Raw genomic sequence first — 5,732 nt, forward strand, 5'->3', positions numbered from 1 at the left:
GAACTAACATTGAGGGTATTGGAAACTAACTGTGTGACTATATTTGACCCATGCTGGGATGTCCTTACATGACCTAGGGATGTCCTTACATAACCTCAGCTTTACGCCGATGGACTGAAGTAAAGACACTGATGTCTTCACTGTTTGTGTGGACAGAAGTGCACGTTATAGTCCGATCCTGACATACTACAGAGAAAAATATGACCTTGAACACAAGGTCAAGTGATAAGAACAACATAAAAGAATTGTGTTTTTATAAGAAAATCTCTTGCCAATGTCTTGCCAAAAGAATTCACGGTACACCTCAAAAGGAGGTTCATGACGCATTTAATTCTGTTATCATAAACCACATCAATATATCTGTTGTGCCTTTTTGCAGGAAACAGTCACCGTACCTCATTGACATGGCTGGTCTGTGCAGGTGACATGTGATGATAATAGTGTGTGTGTGCATGCAAAAGAACTCATAATGAAATCACTGGCTGCAACTGAGATGCATTACTTAAAAAAAACGTGTCTGGTTATAGACACGGGAAGCACCTCAGACTAAATTTCCAAAGATTTCAAGGTACTGTTTTTTAACTGCAGAGTGCAAAATCAGTACGAAGTTCATCGATATCACATTATTTTACAATGCAGAATGCATTGAAGTGAAATGTGATTTCGATGATGGCATGTGCGTTTCACATGTAAGCCATGGCACCTTTCCACAGGAGACACCTGGAGACCTCCTCCTCCTGGAGACATTTCTATCATGGTGGTGAGGGAAGAGTTAGCTCTCAACCTCCTTACGTGCTGATTTTTCCACTGCTGTATAAATGGTCTGCAGAGTGCACATCTGACAGGTGTTTCCTTTATAAAACACATTTACTGGCGGTTTCTCTGAATCCATCCACTGGGTCTGAAACGTCTTAATAGTCAGTGCAGTCACTGAAAGGAGAACGCATGCAAAGCTGCTTTCGAGCTTTTGGCTATTTGTATTTGGTTCATGTGTTTTTTGTGCATGACCCTGAAATGCATGGTCTTGCATAGTTATACTAACATGCCTTGACAACAACCAAAGCTCATCCAGACAGAGAGAGAGAGAGAGAGAGAGAGAGAGAGAGAAAGTTTGGATCCCTTATTATGACATCTGTGGTCTGTGGTGCGGCTGTGTGTTCCAGCCACTACTCCCCTCGTACAGATGCAAATCTCCTCAGTAGGAGTGGCACGCAAACAGACCAGGCAACCTTCCAGCACAAAGGTCAAAAATACACCACCCAAACAGTTTGAGTACACTCTGTTCCTCAACTGTCGAATCACTGAAGTGGGTAAAACTCCACAACACCAAAAGTATTTACTGAGCAGCTTAAATAGGAATATCCCAGCTAGAGAATATCACATAGAAAACAGCAGCCTGAACACACTAATTATGACTCTGATATTCTCTAATATCCAAATTATGTCTTTAAAGTGCTATGTGTACCATATATTATATTATATTATATGCAACATTAACATACATATATATGTTATGATGAGATATGATGCATGCATTGGTGACTAAAAGCTGCAGGACCGGTGGTTGACCCACAGGTGGCTCAGTGAGAATGTTTTGGGCAAGTATGTCTTCCTGTTTCCTGCAGATTCATTGAAATGCAGGTCTGGTCTTCTCCCAGCAGCCCAAATCACACATCCCATATGGAGCCTCACCACCTTGATCCTAGTTAATGTATTTTTAATTAAATGCAAAAAAAAAAAAACAGCCAATTGCGTGTGGCCAGCAAATGTTCTTCATAATGCTGGACCAGCACCAGCGGCTCAGATCAGCTCACGCTGCTTCTTCTCATCTGACGTGCAGAGCAGACGGCGCTTAACAGGCTAAGTGGCAGAGCTTGGCCAGTCGTGCACTGAACGCTCGCCTTCCAATCTTTATACCAGCCTTCTTCCATGGATCATTGACAAACCAACTGACAGGTGAAATGTATTTACTTATATACAAGGTGATTTGCTTAGTATGAGGTCAGTTGGGAAAACGTGTATGAATTCTAGCAGATGCAGTGGCTGATTGGTTACTGTTGTTTGTTGTATTGTTTGTTTGTTTTTACAGTGCCCTACGCCCACCAGAGCCACTAAATCCGCGGTGACATAACAGATGCCCCGTGCGTTCACCACATTATAACAGCATTTTAATATATTGCAACAGTTGTTGAAATGTGAGTGATGTCTTAATGGAACAAAGTGAAGAAAAGAATTGCAGTAGCATCTCCACTACAGGGAGGCATGAAACCAGAGGCTCGGTACAGCTGTTCACAGCTATCACAGGGACATTCATGTGGAAGTGCTGTTTTGTCTGCTTAGGTTTTAGTGGAGAAAAATAGCACATGAAGTGAATGAGTAGAAATGACAGCATTCATCAGAATAAGAGTGATTATCTACAGATACGCACCGTCACTGAATGAGTTTGCTGAAATCCCTATTTGATATCAGTCATACTTTCAAGGAGAAGAACAAAGTAGAACATACATGAGCTATTTTTGTTGTGTATAGTAAATAAAGGGTACAAAATGTGCCTGGTACAAAATGTACATCCATACTGCCATGGCAATGATATTTTCGACTCCATGAGTCTATTTCTGATGTCACATGATGTTGGCGCCAAACAAGTCATCAAATGATCAAAAATGCAAAATATATACAGACAGGAAATTCTGTCACCCAAGAGTGTTGCAAACATTTCAGCAGTAGTTACCATCAGATTCAGGGGAAGCTGTGGTTAAGAAGGTGACTTCAACTCTTCAGCTACTCAACCACATCTTGGGTGGGATGGGAAAAGCGTGTAACTACTGTCATGTGATACACTTCTGCATTTGGCTGCAGTATAAAAGCAAGTGAGCTATTATTAAGCTCATTTGTCCTAGACGACGCAGCCCATATTATCTGCACTGGCTGTCTGTGTAGAAGATTCTTCTACCTCACACTTCTGCTTAGAGTATAACAGAAACCGACATGCACATGAACAGATTCAGGTGAAATTATATCAATTCTTACAACACTTAAGCTTTTCAATGAACAGTATTTTGTTAGATTGCTGTACAGTATGCCATTTCTTTAATGAAAGGGTAGTTAAATAGCCCTGAATACTCAGAAGAAGTGTTTCCTATGTACAAGATTAAAGTTAAAAGAGCTAGAGTGTTTTGTTAGACTTGTAAACTTCACTGCAGACAGGGCTAGAGTACTTCCCCTGTCTTGAAGTCCAAACAAGATATACCAGCAAAGGGGACAGAAATTATATCTTTCGGTATTTACATTTATTTGGGAACAGAATGTTCCTTGAACTCACAGTGCAAAGCAAGCACTGCCTTTCAAGACTAATTATAGGATTTGCTGGCCCTAACTGGAAACACAATGCAGACCAATAAACTTTAACTACATCTAAAGTATTCAAGAAATGTGGGGCATTTCTGACATCAGAAATATAAATGTTAAACAACCCCACATTCTTACCAGCTGAGGATGGTTTGATTTAACACACAATTCAATGACAAAAATCATCTGTTAAATAAACCCCAAAATGCATGTAAGATTGTGTGCCATATTACTATTCTGGGGTTTTCACACAACGTGCCTGTACAGTGATTCCATGGTCTGGCTGATTCATTCCAGTGACTGGGGTTAGTCAAAAGGCACACAAGGCACTCTGACAGCACACATGGATGTTTGTGAGACCAAGCTTGCATAGTCTTGACATACAATATATAAATGACAAATCAACAGAGACAAACAGTGACTACTGTTTATTTCTTATAACACTGCACGAGGACTTATGAGTGGTTTGTTCACGTAACCCTGTAAAGAGAGGAGTATGCTAAAAGCACCATCACACCAATAACACTGCCTCCTAGTTATGGAACAAACGAGTGAGTTGGTAATTGTTTGGTAAACCACTCAGCATCCACCTTTTGCCTGCAGGACTATAGCAGCTAAATCGGTTATGGCGCAATGAGATGACGTGTTGGGGTTTCACCTCCACCTTGGCAGGACTGCAGGTACCAGGAAGGGACACCAAGTGACAGGTGAGTTTTTGGAGAGACATGACTCAGCGTTACGCTCTTTACCTGGCAGGCCGGTCATAGCACTGGAAACCTGGTAACCCATATTTCATTTCTAATTGATGCAAATGTGGTGAAATGTGGCGTCTGCTCTGATCTCTACTCTAATGACAAAAAGGTTTCCTTTAAAATTAATGGTGGAGTTTCTTTGAGGCAAACCACAGAGTCACATTATAAAGATTATTTCTCACCCGTTAACTACATATTTTGGTTGCATGATTCTGTTATAGACTCCATCATGTCTCCCCGCACATGAGAGTGAGTTCGTTCTGCCCACCTGCCGCGTCCTCCGGCTAAGCGCTTGTTTTGTAAACGCTCTCGCAGGAGGAGACTGGGGTATCTGAGCCGGCCCCTGTCAGCAGGCATCGTGAACGCCTGACCAGTTTGTTCCAGACACGCTGCTCGTGGTGGCTGGCCACAAGACTTAATCCCGTGTTTAGGAGCAATTATGGTTTAGGCCAGGTGTGCTCCATGACAGCGTTGGGATTTGGCTGCAACGACACGCTAGTCACGGAGAGTAGCCGTCACGTCGGAACGGTACGCATCATCAAACAGAAGCAAGTGGCACACCTCCCAGGTGTGGCTGCAGAGAGCATTTCCATGCAGGTGTTTTCCGCTGCACATAAGGCGTCCCGTGTAGTCAGCAAGGGGCTGGCGTCAGCGGACACGACTGTGGCCACCAGCATGGGGCAGGGCCTTCTGACCCCCTGCGCCGCTCTGCTCTGCCAACGTGATGTCATTGATGTTGTCAGCTGAATCCTGTGCTATGGGGTTAGATGTGTCGAGCCAGTCCAAATGTATCCTGCCAGTTCAGCTGTTTGAACCAGGGCTCACCTGCCCACTTCCGCGTGCAGCACAACTACTGCTGACCAGCACGTTGTCTGATCAGCACGGCTTCGAAGGAAAACGCACGCTTCAGAAAGTCCGTGTCCCCACAGACCTCACAGAATGTGCTTTGTTTGCACTACTCTGAAATGGAAATATTCATACATCTTTATTAGCCAGAGTTGCTAATGGGAAAAGTTTCTCATGTGCACATAATGTATGGTCCAAAGCACACTCTCACACTCTGAACAGGTGATTTTAGAATCTAAACTAAGCAGCTTGAAAAGCCCGAATGTGAATGGATCTCACAGGTAGTAAGTCAACCAATTCAGTTTGACCATCTGTAAGGGTTGTGCCCTGTTCCAGGAAGTGGAGGGGCTGGGTGTCAGATAGGGCTTCCTTTTCAAAAGTTCACTACCTTTTTTTTTCCCTCTGTCTTTTTGAAATGGATTTTGAAATGGTTTCCAAATATTCAACTGGTTCTCAGACTGAAAACTCAAAAGCAATGAAATTAAATGTTAATGGTTATTAGAGTATGAACACCTTGACATTTTATCAACACATGTATAGCAATGGGTGCTATACATTTAAAAGGAATTCTAATATATCGCAATTTACTTCTCAGAGTTGCTGAAACAAGACAAATTGCATGGAACAGAGTTTATGTGGGATCAATGTCTACAGCTGAATAAATCAAACTGATTTTTTTTTTATTGCAGAAATGTGGCATTGACTAGAATAGTTTTGTAATTTTGTAAAACATTATAATGAATCTTTTTCTTCTAAACAAGTTAGTGTGGCTTTTATCTACAGCAG

At 42.2% G+C, this 5,732-nt stretch overlaps 1 long non-coding RNA gene across 4 annotated transcripts in view; it reads left to right on the forward strand.

Moving 5' to 3' along the window:
* Window positions 1-1,654: 1,654 nt before the first annotated feature.
* LOC143526917 (uncharacterized) overlaps window positions 1,655-5,732 on the forward strand; it is a 20,120-nt gene continuing 16,042 nt past the window's right edge. For 2 of the 4 annotated variants that reach the window (XR_013133995.1, XR_013133996.1), the window contains exons 1-3: window positions 1,655-1,956; window positions 2,090-3,008; window positions 3,952-4,055. This is a non-coding gene — a long non-coding RNA (uncharacterized LOC143526917). Of the gene's footprint in view, window positions 1,957-2,089; window positions 3,009-3,951; window positions 4,056-4,321; window positions 4,702-5,732 lie in introns of those variants that run through there. The other 2 variants (XR_013133994.1, XR_013133993.1) reach the window with 2 other exon arrangements.

Source organism: Brachyhypopomus gauderio, chromosome 11 (genome assembly GCF_052324685.1).
Source record: "Brachyhypopomus gauderio isolate BG-103 chromosome 11, BGAUD_0.2, whole genome shotgun sequence".
Taxonomy (NCBI): Eukaryota; Metazoa; Chordata; class Actinopteri; order Gymnotiformes; family Hypopomidae; genus Brachyhypopomus; species Brachyhypopomus gauderio.